The sequence below is a fragment of the Protopterus annectens genome, chromosome 10.part0 (assembly GCF_019279795.1).
Source record: "Protopterus annectens isolate FY-2018-M chromosome 10.part0, PAN1.0, whole genome shotgun sequence".
NCBI classification, from domain to species: domain Eukaryota; kingdom Metazoa; phylum Chordata; order Ceratodontiformes; family Protopteridae; genus Protopterus; species Protopterus annectens.
Window position 1 is genome coordinate 1286633355 of NC_056744.1, and position 22882 is coordinate 1286656236.

A 22882-nucleotide genomic window follows, 5' to 3' on the forward strand; every position below is an offset into this window, starting at 1 on the left:
CCACGTAAAGCGAAAAGTAATCTTGCTGGTCCTGCTCTAAAGAGGTGCAGATATCACACTGTATAACAATGGAAGACATCTTACTTTATGGTCCTGTCATCTGGCACCCTATGACAGTCAAGTCTAATGAGCTTTTTAGCTGCCTTTAGCTATATAAAATGTTGGTCAATACACAGCAGGAATAAAGCTTAGCTTTTAGGCACACCTGCACTGTAGACATTTGGTAGAACACAATTTCACTGACTTTTTAACTACTTGAAGTAAAGTGGTTCTTCTCAGACTCTTTCCAGCTTCAGTTTAAGCCACTAAGATAGGAATAAATGCAATCACGTAATACAGTTTTAGTGGTATGATGGTCCCAGATAGACTAAGGAAAGACCCACATACACACACACACACACACACACACACACACACACACACACACACACACACACACACACACACACACACACACACACACACACACACACACACACACACACACACACATACAGACTCAAAGGAAGAATATGTAAGCTCCACTTAGGCCATAACCAGAGGTTAGGACTAAATCCCAGACATTAGAACCAGGCGAAAGAAGCCTTAACCACTGAGCTACTGTGCATATTTAATGTATAACACTCAAATGATATACCTTATTTGACAAAAGATGAAAAATAAATAAAAGATGAAGTACCTATGAAATAGCTATAGAAGAATCAGTATGTTTTATATATGTCAATTTTCATCACTTTTTCGACCATTTATGTTCAGTGTTTTGGAACTGTGAAGTATTAGGTAAGATTGCCGTATATTTTTCTCTAGAGGCTTACCTAGCCTGAGTACTACTGGCATATGATCTAGATGGAAATATAATCAGTTTGGCATGAATGACCTAATAGTGTATGATTAACAGGGCGTGCTACAGTCCTGAAGGCCAAAATCATGAGACCAAAATCTCGAAAGTTCAAAATACTGAAAACTCAAAATACTGAAAATACACAGGATACCAACACTTACTATATTCCACCACAAGTACATACAGAAACATATTACCCTTGAATTATACGCAAGGGGGCAAGCCCCCCTGCACCTCCATACCCCCTGCTACTTAAATATATCATCTCCAAGACTGCACTTCACTACAATAAGTGCAATCTCAGAGTTGATATATTTAAGTAGCAGGGGGTGCAGGAGGGGCTTGCCCTCCCTGCTTATACTTGGAGAAGAGTAATACAGTTTGTGTTTTATTTGTTTCTATATGTACTTGTGCTGGAATATAGTAAGTGTTGGTATCCTGTGTTTTTTTCAGTATTTTAAGTTTTCAGTATTTTGAACTTTCAAGATTTTGGTCTCAGGATTTTGGTCTTTCAGGATGCTGTAGCACTCCCAATTAACAATATCAATCACTAAGATGTATTTGCTAGTGACATATAACAAGAGTAATACAAAAGAAAGCATCTAAACATGGTACAGCTTACAGATATGCACCCAAAAAAACACCCATAGTCACGCTTTGGATATAGTAAAGACAGTATTTAATCTGCAAATGCTCAAGATTATTCTTTGCTGTGTCACAACATAAGGTAATAAGCACACACACACACACACACACATACACACACACACACACACACACACACACACACACACACACACACACACACACACACACACACCAGACACCTCGTTATATATCTGCCTTATAATGCAAGCAAAAAGTGAAACATTTCTTTAGAGCAATGGGATAGAAGAACCATTATTCCTATCATCTGGCATCACCTTCTATTATCTTCATTTTAAGGTATCCAAGATATACTTGCTTTTGCAATTTTTCCATATAAGAAACTTAAATGTTTACATCCATTGCAAAGTCATTTAATCATCCATTTATTTTCTGATGTGCAGTTTATTATACAGATGGTCAGGTAAGAACGGAAACCTATCCTTATAAGTAATTATTTTATTTATCCTTTGTTGGCTGGGTTTGCCCCACTAGGCTAGGAGCCACTTTTTTGGGGAGACCCAATGTAGTATTCACACTACTAGAGGAAATTTTAGCCAGGGCACTGGAGAACTTCCTCTGCTCTGCTTTGGTGTGAGTAGGTTCCATTTCAAGGTGGTAGTTCCTGCTTCCTTTCCAGGTACAGTAGTGGCCCAGAGAAGCAGGGATTACAATGGCTGATAATACTGTATCAGCAGCATGTAGTCTGTATTTGTTTATGCAAGTTGACCAAGCAAGAGTGGAGGATGGATCAGAGGAAAAGCTAGGTTAGAGGCATTCAGAGGATGTATGCAGGAAGAATACAGTCTTGCCTTCAGATGGCGGAGCAGCTGTCATTGTGGATGCAAGGAAAGTGGTTAAGCCTTCATTAGAAGTAATTTTAGCTAGAGGAGATTCTGGTAATGAGAGGTGAGAGATGGTGAAGGTGGTTGAACCTTCACAGGACACTGAGGAGTTATTGTAGCAAAATTTGTTTAGAGAGGGGAATGAGGGCCAGAGTGGATAGCCCTCCAATCAGGAGGGTTGTGGGATTATTTATTACAAGATCTGAAGGGGCAAAATGAGCCAGACAGTGACAGAGCTATATTGTAAGCAGAAATAATGGACAAAATAGAAGAAAAAGAAGCAGACGATTTGTTGAAGGAAAAGTAAAAGAAACATAGCAGATACAGTGAAAGAAGGGGAAGAAAAGAGAGAACCAAATTAGACAGAAGTAAGGAAAAGGGCATTCTTAGTAAGTGTAAGCAGTAAAGAAGACAATGTTTATAACTTCCTCAGGTACTACTCCAAAAGAGGTGAGAACTTGTATTCATATTAATGAAATACATTTTGTAACAACACAAAAAGAACCGCTACCAACCAAAGGTCCACTTCCAATAAATTCAAGATAGTGATAATAACAAAACAAAAGGAAGAGACCACCACGAACAGTAGAATCATAAAATAAAAAACTTTCTTTAATCCAGCATAATATAAAAACAAATGCTTTCACGTGTTACAAGACACGCTTCTTTAGGTTTCAACTTCAGAACATTTCAAGCTCGTATATATACAAATCCAGAAACCCATTTCAGATTAGTAAATTGGTAAATATATACTATTAATTATATAATTAATTCAAAAACAGGTGAATACAATTAATGGGTATACATAACCTTCTCTATCCAGAATACCATCTATAACATTTCGCTTTGAAACATAGCTTAGAAATTCTAGTTCAAAACCCTTACTTTCGACATACATAAAATATATATATACTGAACACCATCTATCTCTTCTAATAGAATATTAAAATATTAAAATATTAAGGTGTAGCAGCTACAAAAAACAAACCACATAAAACTCAAAGTAAATATAACTGTAAAAAAGTAATAGATCTTTTCTACCTACGAGCAGCTAAAACTGACCTGATACTAACATATTGATTTAAACCAGGTTCAGCATGGGCTTTCATTTTAACAATCCAGTCTAATTCAACTGATTCAAGATGGTTTAACTTGTCACCCCCTCATTTGTTAACCCAGACCATTTGTAGAACTCTAAACTCAAAAGCATGTTCAGGATGTAAAATAATATGTTTAGCTAGTGCATTAGTAGAATTCAATTTCCTTATATCATAAATGTGATTATATATTCTATCCTTGAGCCTTCTGGATGTCATGCCTACATAGAATGCTGTGCATTCAACACACATAGCCAGATATATCAAATTCATGCTATCACATGAGGCATGAAATCTAGGAACAAATACATAATCAAAACAAGGATGTATATATTCCTGTTCTCTAGTAATGTACTTACACATATTACACCTATTACATGGATATGTGCCATTACTTAACATTAACCTAACTTTATTAATGCACTCATTATGTCTCTCTATACAAAGTAACCTTTTTAAATTTTTACTATTTCTATATCTAAATGTAGGTGCACTCCCTACTAGTTCAGATATACGTTGGTCTATTAATAACACATTCCAATTTCTCCTAATAATCTCTACAATTTTTCTGTTGTCATTAGTATATCTAATCGTGATGGCCAAATTTCTGTAACTAGAGGCCATCCTTCCTAAGTTCTTTGTCTTATAATGTCTACTATAGACATGGTTGTTCATATTTCCATCAATTGTATTATCAACCAACGTCCTTACATCTTTTATTAGGTCCTCTGTATAGCCTCTCTCTTGAAATAGGCCTTCCATATATCCAAGCTGTGTACATCTATCAATGGCATCCCTACAGATACTGCTGATTCTAAGATATTGACTCTTGACAACATTTGGAAATATAAAACGTGGATGCATGCTATCAAAATGTAGCAATGCATTCCTCCAGCATGTCTTCCTATATAAAGAAGTTAACATTTTACCCTTCAAATCCTTGCGAATAGTTACATCTAAGAAATGTATCTCAGAAAAAGAAGTTTCCATTGTAAACCTTAAAAATGTCGTAGTTGTTCCTAAATAACAGATTAATTCTTTCAACAGACTTTCATTTCCATCCCAAATAATAAGTATATCATTTACAAAACGTCGATACAGCAGGACATGCCGAAAAAAACGCAGTATCAAAGACATGCATCTTTCCCAGTAATGCATCACCAAATTCGCATATGAATTTGCACATGGGGTGCCCACGGCGACACCCCATGCCTGCAAATACAATTTATTCTGAAACATAAACACATTATTGTGTAAAACTATATCTAGCAAAGTGCATATAAGAACCTGTTTATCTTTGGTATGACTACCTGTCACATGTAAAAATTCTCTCACTGCTTCTATTCCATATTCATTGGGAATGGCTGTGAATAAATTTTTAACATCTAAAGTGACCAATATTGAGGAGGAAAACGCTGCATATTGTGTCACTAGAACATCCAAATCCTTTAATAATTGATGAGTATCTTTCAAGATAATGGGTAGGCTCCTAATTAAAGGAGCTAAATTACTTTCTAAATAATGAGAAATATTCTCAGTAAGCCAACCCTGTCCTGCTACTATCGGTCGCAAGGGCGGTGGAATGACCCCTTTGTGTACCTTAGGTAAACCTTTAATATATGGAATAACAGGATGTTCAATGTTAAAATATTCAAAAAGGTCATAGGAAATCTGTCTATACATAAGAAGATCATACAGGTCATCGTAAACTCTCTTCATTACACTTTCAATAACTTCTCTCTCAGTCTCAACATATGTTTCATTGTCATCCAACATCTCAAACATCAAAGCATTGTATTCATCAGTATCTAATAAAACCACCCCTCCTCCTTTATCGGCTGGCTTTATAGTCAAATCAAATTTATGTGCATAATTATATAGAGAGCATCTTTCATTCGTACTTAAATTAAAATATTGACATTTCCTTGTTTTATCTAAAAAATATGTATAAAAATCTTTTTCACACATTTGTATAAAACATTCAACACTAGTAGGCATACTAGTCATAAATATACTCTTGCATTTAAATTCAGAATCCGGTCTTTTCTCAATCAAACTACCATCTTTAAACAACAACTTTAAGGAGACAGACCTCACAAACATTCGTAAATCAGTCAACAGTTCAGTAAGGTCACTACCTTGAGAGGGAATGAAGGAGAGACCTTTATTTAATAAAGTTATGTCAGAGTCACTTAGTTCATACTTCGATACGTTAAAAACCAGTCGATTCAATTCCTGTTTCTTTGCCTTACCTCTGCATTCTCCCCTGAGAACTTTCTTTTCCTCCGCCCTCGACTGCTTGAATGTATCTTCGAGTTCCCTCGATGCTGCATTGGAAAGGGTAAAAAATGGTCCAAAATGCCTGTTGTTATTTTCAGCCTGGCTCTGTTATTACTGGGCATGGATTGAGCTGTTAAAGCTTGTTGATTTGGCGGTGGCGTACTCATTGCTGGAGTAGCTATTTTCAGACTACTCCCATTTGATGACATCACACCCGGATCAGTCTCACCCATATTCTCATCCAAAGTAGATCTATTAACTCTTAAAGGAGCAGTATCACTATTTAACCGCTCATTATTACTATATACATTATGCTGTTCTTGTTCAGTGGTATTAATACCAAGAGAACGACCAACTCTCGGCCAAACAAAAACTTGGCCAGTGGTAAAATCTCGATAGTCTCTCTGTAACTTCTTATACTTGATTTGTCGTAGCTTATCACTATAAGCCACAACCTGCAAATACACAGTGTCCATTCTCTTTTCAAAGAATTCCCCCTTATAGTGAAGCCGCAGATCATTATTCAAAGCCTCTACTTTATTTAGCAACTCAGTCTCAATGGGAGAAAAGTAATCAATCAGAAGTTTCATATATTGATTGCTTAAATCTAAATTAAGTTGTTGCCACTTCTTTAACAAATCAGGATGACTATCCCCGTACGTCGGCATACAAAGCACACGCATGCCTCAGGGGACTATATGAAAGTGAAGACTGGCTTCCAGGTGTTTTCGCTGCCAAGTCAGTCTCTGTAGCCTATATAAATCATTCTCAAGGTCTCTTAGGCTATTATTAAATTCATGGTCATTTTCTACAGTACCTGTAGCAATAGGAGGTATGGGGTAATGCATTTCCAAATTAAGTAGTGGATTCACTTGCGACGGCAAAACTTCATTCCATCTGCGATTGAAGCTACCTCCTTCTGGGTTATACTCAAGTTCCACATCGGGGATCTCCATCTTGTGTAAGTAGCAGTAATCAGTCAAAGTAGATAATAGTAACAACACAAAAAGAACCGCTATCAACCAAAGGTCCACTTCCAATAAATTCAAGATAGTGATAATAACAAAACAAAAGGAAGAGACCACCATGAACAGTTGAATCATAAAATAAAAAACATTCTTTAATCCAGCATAATATAAAAACAAGCACTTTCACGTGTTACAAGACACGCTTCTTCAGGTTTCAACTTCAGAACATTTCAAGCTCGTATATATACAAATCTAGAAACCCATTTCAGATTAGTAAATTGGTAAATATATACTATTAATTATATAATTAATTCAAAAACTGGTGAATACAATTAATGGGTATACATAACCTTCTCTATCCAGAATACCATCTATAACATTTCTTTTTGAAACATAACTTCTTTATATAGGAAGACATGCTGGAGGAATGCATTGCTACATTTTGATAGCATGCATCCACGTTTTATATTTCCAAATGTTGTCAAGAGTCAGTATCTTAGAATCAGCTGTATCTGTAGGGATGCCATTGATAGATGTACACAGCTTGTATATACGGAAGGCCTGTTTCAAGAGAGAGGCTATACAGAGGACCTAATAAAAGATGTAAGGAAGTTGGTTGATAATACAATTGATGGAAATATGAACAACCATGATAAAGTCTATAGTAGACATTATAAGACAAAGAACTTAGGAAGGATGGCCTCTAGTTACAGAAATTTGGCCATCACGATTAGATATACTAATGACAACAGAAAAATTGTAGAGATTATTAGGAGAAATTGGAATGTGTTATTAATAGACCAACGTATATCTGAACTGGTAGGGAGTGCACCTACATTTAGATATAGAAATAGTAAAAATTTAAAAAGGTTACTTTGTATAGAGAGACATAATGAGTGCATTAATAAAGTTAGGTTAATGTTAAGTAATGGCAAATAGCCATGTAATAGGTGTAATATGTGTAAGTACATTACTAGAGAACAGGAATATATACATCCTTGTTTTAATTATGTATTTGTTCCTAGATTTCATGCCTCATGTGATAGCATGAATTTGATATATCTGGCTACGTGTGTTGAATGCACAGCATTATATGTAGGCATGACATCCAGAAGGCTCAAGGATAGAATATATAATTACATTTATGATATAAGGAAATTGAATTCTACTAATGCACTAGCTAAACATATTATTTTACATCCTGAACATGCTTTTGAGTTTAGAGTTCTACAAATGGTCTGGGTTAACAAACGAGGGGGTGACAAGTTAAACCATCTTGAATCAGTTGAATTAGACTGGATTGTTAAAATGAAAGCCCATGCTGAACCTGGTTTAAATCAATATGTTAGTATCAGGTCAGTTTTAGCTGCTCGTAGGTAGAAAAGATCTTTTACTTTTTTTACAGTTATATTTACTTTGAGTTTTATGTGGTTTGTTTTTTGTAGCTGCTACACCTTAATACTTTAATATTTTTTCGTACACTTTTAAAATCAGCAACAGACCAGTAAGACAAGCGCTTTCGCCTGGTGTATTCCAGGCTTTATCAAGTCGAAACAGTAAGCAAGTTGCAACAGTGTGTTTAAATATTTTAAGTTAATTGATTAATTAAATAACAAATTGGTATTTTGTGTTTTGTTAACTGTTTAACCCTAAACAAACCAAGAGAATCAAAAATATTATAAAAGCAAACTACAACAGTTTGCATTTAAGGTAACCAGTTGGTTTCTGGTGAATGATTTACAGTTAATGTGTTAGACAAAAATCAAGTATGACATGACAGTCTGAACAATTCACTTAGAAATGTTTGTAGAAATAGTGTATGTCACTATTAACTACCAAATAATACAAACAACCCAAACTTATAAAATTAAAATAACAAATAATCAACTAATTTCCATGCTTGTGCTGGTAAAAAAATATATATATCAGCAAAAAATACATAAAATCTAAGAATTAAAAAACCATGAAAACAGTGACAAGTATCGTTCCATTGCGATCAGCTATAATCTGGCCCTTCTTAGCCTAAGTAATGAGCCTATACTAAGTGAACCGTTAAGTCCTGGTGGTTTACCTGCATTCAGTCTTAGCTGCCAAATTAATTCCCTGAACTCAAGTGTAGATTCCCAATCCCCCCCTCTAATGTGTGGATTGAGCTGTTCTAGCACCATAAAGGACAGTTTGAAGTTGGGGCATTCAAGAGAATGCTTATAGAAGGCATTACTTTCTTTTTTGTTGTCAATGTCATATGCATGCTCGTACAACCTCTTCCTGAATTCACGTTCAGTTTTTCCCACGTAAAAACTTCCGCAGGTGGAGCATAATCCAATATAGACAACACCTTTGGTGGCACAAGAAAAATGCCCAATTGGTTTGATGTTAGTGTGACGTGCCCTCAAGTACATGTGATTGTCATTTATAATCAGGGAGCACTGTTTACAGGCACCACATCTGTAGGTGCCGTTAACCTTGCAATGTTTCCCAGTTCTAACATTGTGCCTTTTCTCAAAAATGGCCTTCAAATTCTGCCCTCTTTTTCTAACAAAACTAGGCTTGTTTGGTATAATTTGTTTTAACTCTTCATTGTTTTGTAACACAAACCAGAATTTTTTAATTATGTTTTCAATCTGAAAAGAATCATTTGAAAATGTATAAACAAAATTTTCACTTTTAATAGTAGAATGAATAACTGTGTCTCTGTTTTGAGAAAGGTTAGTTTCTGTTAAACCTAATAAAGGGGGGTATAACGAGTTCCTCTTTGCCAAAACCTCTTTGGTAATGGATTGTATAAGTTCACCGGGGTAAGCCCTTTCAGTAAACATTTGGTGAAGAGTTTCTATCTCTTTCAAAAACTCTTCCAAATTACTACACATTCTCGAGGCTCTAATCAATTGCCCCTTGAGAATGCCTTTCTTTTGATGAAAGGGGTGTTGACTTTCAAAATGCAGTAAAGAATTTGAAAAAGTTGGTTTCCTAAAGACCTTTGAGTGTAGTTCCCCAGTTTTCCAATCTTTAAAGATGGTTACGTCCAAATAATGAAGTTCATTCTCACTAATATTGTGGGTAAAACTAAGAAAATTAGTTGTTGAATTAATATACTGTAGAAATTCTGTCAGTTGTTCTTTAGTGCCATTCCATATAAGGCAGATGTCATCCAAATATCTACAGTAAAAAATAAGATGTTGCACCCAGTTTGTTTGGAAAATGTATGCCTGTTCCCACCTGTGTAGTACAATGTTTGCATAGATGGTGCCCATCGCTACACCTTTGAGCTGTTTAAACAATTCACCATTGAACAACATAAAGTTGTTCTCCAAAACTACACCCATCATCTCGGTAACTAAGTTGACAAAATTATTACTTAGGTTGGTTTCCAACCTTAGAAAATCCAAAAACCATTCTAAGCCAATGGTGTGTGGAATGCTGGGAAAAAGATCCTTCACATCCACAGTTACCATTAGTGTTGAAGCACTAATTTTGTCTTTGGGAAAGTTCTTTAAAAATTCCCAGGAGTCTTTACAAACATTGATCAGGGCAGAAGTATGTTTTTTCATAATATAGTCTATGAATTTGGCTATTGGTTCTGTTGTTCCACCTGCACCTGATACAATAGGCCTGAACAGTACAGGATCAATACCCTTGTGAATTTTGGGTATCCCAAAGATGACAGGGGTCTTGGGTTTGCTCACTTTAAGGAAGTTAAATAGTTTCTCATTGATGGACCCTTGCATTAGGTAGTCATAGAGGGTGTAATTAATTTTAGCTATAGCAATATTGTGCTCATTACGAGAAGTAAGTTCGTATTGACTTGGGTCATGTAACAAATTATGCATGTATGATTCATAATTAGAGTCATACATGAGCACAATACCACCCCCTTTGTCTGGCTTCATTGCACTGATACCTTCCTTCCTTAACTTGGTGATGAATTTCAGCTCATTATTGCTCATATTGGTCTGGTTGAGTCCAGTATGCTCTATGCAACGTAATTCATTTTCAACTAGTTCCTCATATAACCTAATAAGTGGATGCATAGGGGGATTAAAAATACTTTTCCTCTGCAGGCTCTGGATTTGATCATCGTTTCCCTTGAAAAAATGCCTCAGGTTTAAACCCCTGGTGAATAATTTAAGTTCCACCAATAGGTTGGCCAAATCTAAGTTTTTTGTTGGCACAAAATGAAGCCCCTTAGTGAAAATGTTGAAGGCTGTGAGATCTAACTCAATGTCAGTGTAATTGTAAATAGTGAAATTGTCCATTTTAAACAATTTACAATTAGACTTTTCTGTAACTGTAATTGTATTTTGATGTAAAATGCCTTCAACCAACAAGTCAGAGTCCAAGTTGGTTGTTGGCAAAAAGTGTGTAGGTGGGTTTACCCCGCTGTCTAGTTGTAGTTCCACCTCCCCCCTGTCCTCTGCTGTTTGTGTGCAAAAGCCCCCGGTCTCCCGGGGCGTTGAGGTAAATCCTGTTTTTTTTGCCTTCTGTCTTTTTCAGCTAGTCTTCTCTGAGGGGTTCATTAAAATTTTTGTGGAAAACATCATCCCCACCATTATCTACTACACTAAAAGTTCTTACATTGTGTGGGGTTTTGTTATGGCATGGGTATGCTAGACCATCCCTGTATTCATGCAGGTCTCTATCCAGTTTCCTAATTTTTCTATTTGTTATTTTTAAACAAAACTGATCAACTTCATTAAACAGCTTGTCATAATCATGCTTGATCATATCAAAATTAGAATCAGAAATGACAGATTGATGCAAAGTTTCCAAATCTTCCGTAACTATATTAGCTTTGTTCTCATATTCAGCAATCATAACTTGTAGTACTTCTAAACCTGCCCTGTCAAATATCTCACAAAGCTGGTTATAATGTGTTGAGCCATATTTAACAAAATTTGGAAACTTGAACAAACGTAACCCCTTTGGTACACGTTTTACCCTGACACATTCACGCAAGTAATCTAATTCACATTGGTTACTTCTTAGATTGTATAGTTTGTTTTTAAAATCATCAAAGTCCGCTTCAATTGGAGCAGGACTAAAAGAGTTAACAGTACCTTTGTGAAACCGAAAAGGTTGGTTCGCCCAAGAAACAAAATTAAATTCCTTGGGCTTGTCTCTGCTGCGCTTTTGATGCGGAGCGTTGTTATTTCTGTAAGCAGCAGTAGTTCCATTCAGTGAATCACCCTGCGGTTCCGCTTGAAATTCCAGGGCTGTATTTGTTCGGCTATAATTTGCCCTTAAACTTCTGGAGCTCTCACCATTCTGTTCGTTGCCAGTACAAACATTGGGAGTAGTTTTTTCTTGTTGGCCGTTGATACAACTTTTTAGTTCGGCTAACATGTTGAAAAGCTGATTAAATTCAGCTCTAGTAACCGGACCATCGTTGTCAGTGCTGTGCAGCAAGTTGGGTGTATTAGCTGGATTGAGCATACTCGGTAGCGGTCATGACGAAACAGCAAACAGCAAACCAAAAACTTTAGCAGACAACAAAAACCAGTAATCCAAAAGTCGAAGACCACCAACTGAAGCAATAATCCAACCAGCGTAGTATAAAACAATTTATTCGTACACTTTTAAAATCAGCAACAGACCAGTAAGACAAGCGCTTTCGCCTGGTGTATTCCAGGCTTTATCAAGTCGAAACAGTAAGCAAGTTGCAACAGTGTGTTTAAATATTTTAAGTTAATTGATTAATTAAATAACAAATTGGTATTTTGTGTTTTGTTAACTGTTTAACCCTAAACAAACCAAGAGAATCAAAAACATTATAGAAGCAAACTACAACAACTTGTATTTGAGGTAACCAGTTGGTTTCTGGTGAATGATTTACAGTTAGTGTGTTTACAAAAATCAAGTATGACATGACAGTCTGGACAATTCACTTAAAAATGTTTGTAAAAATAGTGTATGCCACTATTAACTGCCAAATAATTCAAACAACCCAAACTTATAAAATTAAAATAACAAATAATCAACTAATTTCAATGCTTGTGCTGGTAAAAAAATGTATATATCAGCAAAAAATACATAAAATCTAAGAATTAAAAAACCATGAAAACAGTGACAAGTATCGTTCCATTGCGATCAGCTATAATCTGGCCCTTCTTAGCCTAAGTAATGAGCCTATACTAAGTAAACCGTTAAGTCCTGGTGGTTTACCTGCATTCAGTCTTAGCTGCCAAGCCATGTGGTGCCTGTAAACAGTGCTCCCTGATTATAAATGACAATCACATGTACTTGAGGGCACGTCACACTAACATCAAACCAATTGGGCATTTTTCTTGTGCCACCAAAGGTGTTGTCTATATTGGATTATGCTCCACCTGCGGAAGTTTTTACGTGGGAAAAACTGAACGTGAATTCAGGAAGAGGTTGTATGAGCACGCATATGACATTGACAACAAAAAAGAAAGTAATGCCTTCTATAAGCATTCTCTTGAATGCCCCAACTTCAAACTGTCCTTTATGGTGCTAGAACAGCTCAATCCACACATCAGAGGGGGGGATTGGGAATCTACACTTGAGTTCAGGGAATTAATTTGGCAGCTAAGACTGAATGCAGGTAAACCACCAGGACTTAACGGTTCACTTAGTATAGGCTCATTACTTAGGCTAAGAAGGGCCAGATTATAGCTGATCGCAATGGAACGATATTTGTCACTGTTTTTATGTTTTTTTAATTCTTAGATTTTATGTATTTTTTGCTGATATGTACATTTTTTTACCAGCACAAGCATTGAAATTAGTTGATTATTTGTTATTTTAATTTTATAAGTTTGGGTTGTTTGAATTATTTGGCAGTTAATAGTGGCATACACTATTTTTACAAACATTTTTAAGTGAATTGTCCAGACTGTCATGTCATACTTGATTTTTGTAAACACACTAACTGTAAATCATTCACCAGAAACCAACTGGTTACCTCAAATACAAGTTGTTGTAGTTTGCTTCTATAATGTTTTTGATTCTCTTGGTTTGTTTAGGGTTAAACAGTTAACAAAACACAAAATACCAATTTATTATTTAATTAATCAATTAACTTAAAATATTTAAACACACTGTTGCAACTTGCTTACTGTTTCGACTTGATAAAGCCTGGAATACACCAGGCGAAAGCGCTTGTCTTACTGGTCTGTTGCTGATTTTAAAAGTGTACGAATAAATTGTTTTATACTACGCTGGTTGGATTATTGCTTCAGTTGGTGGTCTTCGACTTTTGGATTACTGGTTTTTGTTGTCTGCTAAAGTTTTTGGTTTGCTGTTTGCTGTTTCACATGACGGCGAACCGGCGTTCAATCCAGCTAATACACCCAACTTGCTGCACAGCACTGACAACGATGGTCCGGTTACTAGAGCTGAATTTAATCAGCTTTTCAACATGTTAGCCGAACTAAAAAGTTGTATCAACGGCCAACAAGAAAAAACTACTCCCAATGTTTGTACTGGCAACGAACAGAATGGTGAGAGCTCCAGAAGTTTAAGGGCAAATTACAAATACAGCCCTGGAATTTCAAGCGGAACCGCAGGGTGATTCACTGAATGGAACTACTGCTGCCTACAGAAATAACAACGCTCCGCATCAAAAGCGCAGCAGAGACAAGCCCAAGGAATTTAATTTTGTTTCTTGGGCGAACCAACCTTTTCGGTTTCACAAAGGTACTGTTAACTCTTTTAGTCCTGCTCCAATTGAAGCGGACTTTGATGATTTTAAAAACAAACTATACAATCTAAGAAGTAACCAATGTGAATTAGATTACTTGCGTGAATGTGTCAGGGTAAAACGTGTACCAAAGGGGTTACGTTTGTTCAAGTTTCCAAATTTTGTTAAATATGGCTCAACACATTATAACCAGCTTTGTGAGATATTTGACAGGGCAGGTTTAGAAGTACTACAAGTTATGATTGCTGAATATGAGAACAAAGCTAATATAGTTACGGAAGATTTGGAAACTTTGCATCAATCTGTCATTTCTGATTCTAATTTTGATATGATCAAGCATGATTATGACAAGCTGTTTAATGAAGTTGATCAGTTTTGTTTAAAAATAACAAATAGAAAAATTAGGAAACTGGATAGAGACCTGCATGAATACAGGGATGGTCTAGCATACCCATGCCATAACAAAACCCCACACAATGTAAGAACTTTTAGTGTAGTAGATAATGGTGGGGATGATGTTTTCCACAAAAATTTTAATGAACCCCCTCGTAGAAGCGAGCGACTAGCTGAAAAAGACAGAAGGCAAAGAAACCAGGATTTACCTCAACGCCCCGGGAGACCGGGGGCTTTTGCACACAAACAGCAGAGGACAGGGGGGAGGTGGAACTACAACTAGACAGCGGGGTAAACCCACCTACACACTTTTTGCCAACAACCAACTTGGACTCTGACTTGTTGGTTGAAGGCATTTTACATCAAAATACAATTACAGTTATAGAAAAGTCTAATTGTAAATTGTTTAAAATGGACAATTTCACTATTTACAATTACACTGACACTGAGTTAGATCTCACAGCCTTCAACATTTTCACTAAGGGGCTTCATTTTGTGCCAACAAAAAACTTAGATTTGGCCAACCTATTGGTGGAACTTAAATTATTCACCAGGGGTTTAAACCTGAGGCATTTTTTCAAGGGAAGCGATGATCAAATCCAGAGCCTGCAGAGGAAAAGTATTTTTAATCCCCCTATGCATCCACTTATTAGGTTATATGAGGAACTAGTTGAAAATGAATTACGTTGCATAGAGCATACTGGACTCAACCAGACCAATATGAGCAATAATGAGCTGAAATTCATCACCAAGTTAAGGAAGGAAGGTATCAGGGCAATGAAGCCAGACAAAGGGGGTGGTATTGTGCTCATGTATGACTCTAATTATGAATCATACATGCATAATTTGTTACACGACCCAAGTCAATACGAACTTACTTCTCGTAATGAGCACAATATTACTATAGCTAAAATTAATTACACCCTCTATGACTACCTAATGCAAGGGTCCATCAATGAGAAACTATTTAACTTCCTTAAAGTGAGCAAACCCAAGACCCCTGTCATCTTTGGGATACCCAAAATTCACAAGGGTATTGATCCTGTACTGTTCAGGCCTATTGTATCAGGTGCAGGTGGAACAACAGAACCAATAGCCAAATTCATAGACTATATTATGAAAAAACATACTTCTGCCCTGATCAATGTTTGTAAAGACTCCTGGGAATTTTTAAAGAACTTTCCCAAAGACAAAATTAGTGCTTCAACACTAATGGTAACTGTGGATGTGAAGGATCTTTTTCCCAGCATTCCACACACCATTGGCTTAGAATGTTTTTTGGATTTTCTAAGGTTAGAAACCAACCTAAGTAATAATTTTGTCAACTTAGTTACCGATATGATGGGTGTAGTTTTGGAGAACAACTTTATATTGTTCAATGGTGAATTGTTTAAACAGCTCAAAGGTGTAGCGATGCTACCATCTATGCAAACATTGTACTACACAGGTGGGAACAGGCATACATTTTCCAAACAAACTGGGTGCAACATCTTATTTTTTACTGTAGATATTTGGATGACATCTGCCTTATATGGAATGGCACTAAAGAACAACTGACAGAATTTCTACAGTATATTAATTCAACAACTAATTTTCTTAGTTTTACCCACAATATTAGTGAGAATGAACTTCATTATTTGGACGTAACCATCTTTAAAGATTGGAAAACTGGGGAACTACACTCAAAGGTCTTTAGGAAACCAACTTTTTCAAATTCTTTACTGCATTTCGAAAGTCAACACCCCTTTCATCAAAAGAAAGGCATTCTCAAGGGGCAATTGATTAGAGCCTCGAGAATGTGTAGTAATTTGGAAGAGTTTTTGAAAGAGATAGAAACTCTTCACCAAATGTTTACTGAAAGGGCTTACCCCGGTGAACTTATACAATCCATTACCAAAGAGGTTTTGGCAAAGAGGAACTCGTTATACCCCCCTTTATTAGGTTTAACAGAAACTAACCTTTCTCAAAATAGAGACACAGTTATTCATTCTACTATTAAAAGTGAAAATTTTGTTTACACATTTTCAAATGATTCTTTTCAGATTGAAAACACAATTAAAAAATTCTGGTTTGTGTTACAAAACAATGAAGAGTTAAAACAAATTATACCAAACAAGCCTAGTTTTGTTAGAAAAAGAGGGCAGAATTTGAAGGCCATTTTTGAGAAAAGGCACAATGTTAGAACTGGGAAACATGGCAAGGTTAACGGCACCTACAGATGTGGTGCCTGTAAACAGTGCTCCCTGATTATAAATGACAATCACATGTACTTGAGGGCACGTCACACTAACATCAAACCAATTGGGCATTTTTCTTGTGCCACCAAAGGTGTTGTCTATATTGGATTATGCTCCACCAAAACTGAACGTGAATTCAGGAAGAGGTTGTACGAGCATGCATATGACATTGACAACAAAAAAGAAAGTAATGCCTTCTATAAGCATTCTCTTGAATGCCCCAACTTCATACTGTCCTTTATGGTGCTAGAACAGCTCAATCCACACATCAGAGGGGGGGATTGGGAATCTACACTTGAGTTCAGGGAATTAATTTGGCAGCTAAGACTGAATGCAGGTAAACCACCAGGACTTAACGGTTCACTTAGTATAGGCTCATTACTTAGGCTAAGAAGGGCCAGATTATAGCTGATCGCAATGGAACGATACTTGTCACTGTTTTCATGGTTTTTTAATTCTTAGATTTTATGTATTTTTTGCTGATATATACATTTTTTTACCAGCACAAGCATTGAAATTAGTTGATTATTTGTTATTTTAATTTTATAAGTTTGGGTTGTTTGAATTATTTGGCAGTTAATAGTGGCATACACTATTTTTACAAACATTTTTAAGTGAATTGTCCAGACTGTCATGTCATACTTGATTTTTGTAAACACACTAACTGTAAATCATTCACCAGAAACCAACTGGTTACCTCAAATACAAGTTGTTGTAGTTTGCTTCTATAATGTTTTTGATTCTCTTGGTTTGTTTAGGGTTAAACAGTTAACAAAACACAAAATACCAATTTGTTATTTAATTAATCAATTAACTTAAAATATTTAAACACACTGTTGCAACTTGCTTACTGTTTCGACTTGATAAAGCCTGGAATACACCAGGCGAAAGCGCTTGTCTTACTGGTCTGTTGCTGATTTTAAAAGTGTACGAATAAATTGTTTTATACTACGCTGGTTGGATTATTGCTTCAGTTGGTGGTCTTCGACTTTTGGATTACTGGTTTTTGCTGTCTGCTAAAGTTTTTACTTTAATATTTTTAATATTTTAATATTCTATTAGAAGAGATAGATGGTGTTCAGTATATATATTTTATGTATGTCGAAAGTAAGGGTTTTGAACTAGAATTTCTAAGCTATGTTTCAAAGCGAAATGTTATAGATGGTATTCAGGATAGAGAAGGTTATGTATACCCATTAATTGTATTCACCTGTTTTTGAATTAATTATATAATTAATAGTATATATTTACCAATTTACTAATCTGAAATGGGTTTCTGGATTTGTATATATACGAGCTTGAAATGTTCTGAAGTTGAAACCTGAAGAAGCGTGTCTTATAACACGTGAAAGCGCTTGTTTTTATATTATGCTGGATTAAAGAAAGTTTGAAATACATTTTGTGATATACTTTTTTAACTGGTCAGTGCATGAAAATGTTTTTGAGGGAATGTGAAAAAAATTGTAACCCATGGAATTTATATATATTTCAAGTATTTAAAAGAGAAACCAAAAGGAAAAATCTGTTCACAGTTCCAAACTGAAGTTGAAAAACTATCAAAAGACTGTATGTAAAGAAGTTATGGACATTGTTAAAATATATGATCTGGGAATGTAATGTTGTATTAAAGATGGAAAAGGAAAACATTGTGCCTATTCCAAGTATGATGACTGGAAAAGGTAACAAAACACAGTAAAATGTTGGGAACATGTGTGTGTGTGGGGAGGGGTGGTAAAGATGATTATTTAATGAACAATTGTAATAAAATGAAATATTAGGTCTGTGGTAAAGTGGGCCATGATCAAAAAGGTGTGAACTGAAGTGTTTTAAATGTGAAAAAAATTGGATATTTATGAATGTATTGTAAAAAATATATAAATGAGGAGGAGAACGAAATAGATACAGAACAAGAGGTACAGCAAGAGGAAGAAAAAGAAGAACAAGAAAAGGAGCAAGAAAAGCAGCCACTGGCAGAAAATTGGGAAGTATCAAGAACAGATAAAGCAAAAGGGAATACGAAAAAAGAAATAAAATATGGCGGTATCAGAGATAAGTCAAAGAGAAGAGGAACGTTGGAGAGTAGTGAAAGGAAGAAAAATACTCCAGGAAAAAGGATAAGCAGTGGGAAAGAAAACATATAGATTTAAGTATGAAGGAAAATAAGAAAGGGAAAGGATAAAAATGGGGAGGGCAACAATATCAAGAGAAGTATGAAATAGAGAAAAAGAAAAACTGAGAATTCTAGCAATAAAAGTTAATAGTGTAAGAATGCAACAAGAAGAATATGCATCTTTTAATGATGTATACTGCGTTATATGGATATGATTATATTAGAGGATACAAGATTGCTAACAGAAGAGGAGAGATTGTAAACTGAAAAATTATGGGGTGACGAGATCATTTGAATTTAGGAACAGAAATGTGTTCAGGGATAGGAATATTATACAAGAAATTGATCAATTTTTTTGGATATTACCTTGTTAGTACTGGGTAGAATAACAACAGACTTGAGATAGAAAGAATATATATATATATATATATATATATATATTATATATACATAAAATAGCTGTATATGCACATGTCATGAAGAAAGAAAGATAAAAAGAAAATGTATGTTCAAGAAAATAATATGGATATAATATTAGTAAGTGCTTTTAATTGTGATTTAAGAAGGAAAATGGGGTAGTGCTATAAATATGTTTGAAGTAACCAGATGTGGAAACTATATATATGGGATAATAAACAATGTGTGTATAGTAGAGGACAATTATGAATGTAGACAGATTATTTTATTATTTCAGAAAGTCTAAAAGTAATGCAGCAAGGAAAATTAAATACAGGGTTTTCCAGACCATTTGGCTAGAGATAAAGGAAAGAACTGGTATATAAAAATTGGAAAAAAATAGGAAAGGACTGAATGAAAAGGCATTTAATAAAGAAAGGGAAGAAATGATTATGTAGTTATGGAAAGATTATGTGGGCATATAGGAATATTATATTAATTGGACACAATAGTGGTTACGTTTTAAAGAAAATTATAAACAATGTTGTTTAGAGTGGCAAGACATAAAAAGAAAAGAGATAAAAAAGAAATATAAAGAAATAAGCAATGACATATTTTAGGATTTAATAAGGGAAAACAAAGAATATTTCAGGAAAGAAAAAAGATATATTAAATAAATTAATAAAAGATCAAAAATCTAATGTTTAAACAAAGTTATCTGTTGCAAGGAAAAAAGTAAGAAGTCATTATGTATTTAAATAGAATGGTGAAAGAGAACACCATTGTAATAAGAGAAATGAAAAATGAAAAATGAAAAAGGAGAAATTGTTAATCAGCAAGAAATAATGCAGACAATTATAGAGCATGTAAAAATATGTTTGAAGAAAGAAAGATAAAAAGAAAACAAATATGGACATTGAAAAAGTTGATAGGACAGGATAAAGAAAAAGAAGTAATAATAGAAGAGTTAAATAATACATTAAGTTAGTTCATTTAGAATAAACAACAGGACCAGATAGGGTAGAATATGACATGTATAGGAATATTTTAATATGGCAGAAGAAGTATTTTGTGAAAGTATTAAATTAATATTAAAGGAAGGTTTTAGATAAAAATTAGTATGTGTTGGAATAATGAAGTTTTGTGGGGAAAAAAGAGAAATGAATGACATAAGAAATTGGAGACCAATAGTACATAATAGTACGGATTATAAAATGTTTCTGAAAATAATACAGAAAATAATGGAAAACAAGATAGGTAAAATAATAGAAGATACAATATATAGCATAAAAGGGAAAGGAATCCAATAATTATTGACAGTAAGAGAAACCAGGGATAAAATAACAAATAGAAAGACAAAAGTAAAAATATTAGTAGGTGATTTAAATAAGGCATTTGATATGGTACAATGCGAAATATTTGGGATATAATGAAAGCCTATACTGTAAGTGAGAGAATTAGAAAGATGTTACTCAGCATATAAACAGAATAAAGTACAGATATTAGTAAATGGTTGGCTAAGTCAAGAGATAGATATTAAAAGTAGTACAAGACAGGGATGTCCATCAAGAAGCATGCTAGCAATGAGTGTAGCTGTTAATATGATGAATGGGGAATTGGAACTTGCAGAATATAGGGCAAAAGAAGGACTTAGATTACCAATTATGCTATCTTAAGCAGATGATATCTTGTTGGTCACGAAAGATAAAATATCGATGAAGGAGGCTATTAGTCAGTTAAATACTTATGGGCAATTGGTTCACATACAAATACAGGAAAGAACAAAGGATTAGGAAAAAAGAATAAAATGGAGAATATTGAATTTGATATGAATGAAATAATACTACAAATAAGATCTGGGAGTGAAATAGTAAAAGATCAACAATGGGAAAAATAATAAAGTAAAGAATTTGTGTTTATTTTGGAAAACAAATATGTCTTACAAAAACAAAGTGTATTTAGCAAATTTTATGTTACTAGGTAAAAGTGCAGATTTTGCAAATGCATTTATGATCCTTACAAAGTATGAAAAAGAAGTGATGACAATTGTTTTTTCCTTTATATGGGGATAAGATTGAACCCATTTAACAGAGGAATATTATATGTTAAGAAAGAAGATGGAGGGTTGGGGCTAATAAATACATTAGTATATGTTGCATCACTTCTTCTTTTGGCTTTTCCCAGTTAGGGGTCGCCACAGTGGATCATCTGTCTGCTCATGATTGGCAGTGGAGTTTTACGGTGTCAAGTTGCCAGCCTGGCACCCAACCTTCCACAGAAGGCACACACACACACACTCACACCTAGGGCCAATTTAGAGTGTCCAATCCACCTACTGCATGTTTTTGAGATGTGGGAGGAAACTGGACCACCCAGAGGAAAGCCACCCGACCACAGGGAGGACATGCAGACTCCACACAGAAGGCACCCCAGCCAAGAATCGAACCAGAAAACCTCTTGCTGTGAGGAGGCAATGCTAACTACTGCACCACCCTGGCCACCCTAGTATATGTTGCATCACTAAATTTATATACAGTACTGAGAAGGATAAAGACAATGAATCACTAACAAGTAAATTATTAAAAAAGATGTATGAATAAATATGGCATACGATGAATACACTTAAAAGAGGAAAATAATACATAAATGAAGAAATGAGGAAATATCAAGGAAAAATATTAGTGGAAAATAAAGATTGGGTGCATAGAGGAAGACAGAAAAATATGTATAAATGTATATTGTCACAAAAGGAAATATTGTCAGCCTAGCTATCTGGAATTCTGTAAATAATTATATGTCATTTATGAATATTAATACGATTTATATAGAAGTGTGAAAGAAGGAGATACTGCCAGCACAGCTGTCTGGAATTTTGTAAATTATTATATGTCAGTTATGAATGTCAGCATTATTCATATGCTTGGGTTACAAATGTAGTAGAACTGTATGCTATGTATATGTCAAACTGATGGTACAGAAGTGTGTGTGAAAAGGGTCTGTACAGTACTGAGTTTAAAGATGTATCCACAGTGTACCTTACTGGAAAAGAACAGAAGTGTATATAAACTATTGTAACTGTGTAAATATGTATGTTTTAACAGTGGGAACGGTCACACAGAAAGTTAACTTGCAGAAATTTAAGAAAATAGTTGAAATTAAATTGTTTTATAACTGCACCATAAAAGATGGTTTCAATGCAGCAAGGAGACAGGGTGTCTAAAACTAGGGAGCCTTCTGCATTGTTTTGTAAGTGTTTTATTGTTTTATGTCTTTCAGCAGCTGCAAACATCTAAGGGCTATGTATTTTCACAGGGAGATGATAAATGCTGGTAATTTTTGGCAATGGGGAGTTAGCTGGAAATGGATAGACAGATGAAAAGAAGTGATGTCATGCTGCCAGCTACCCC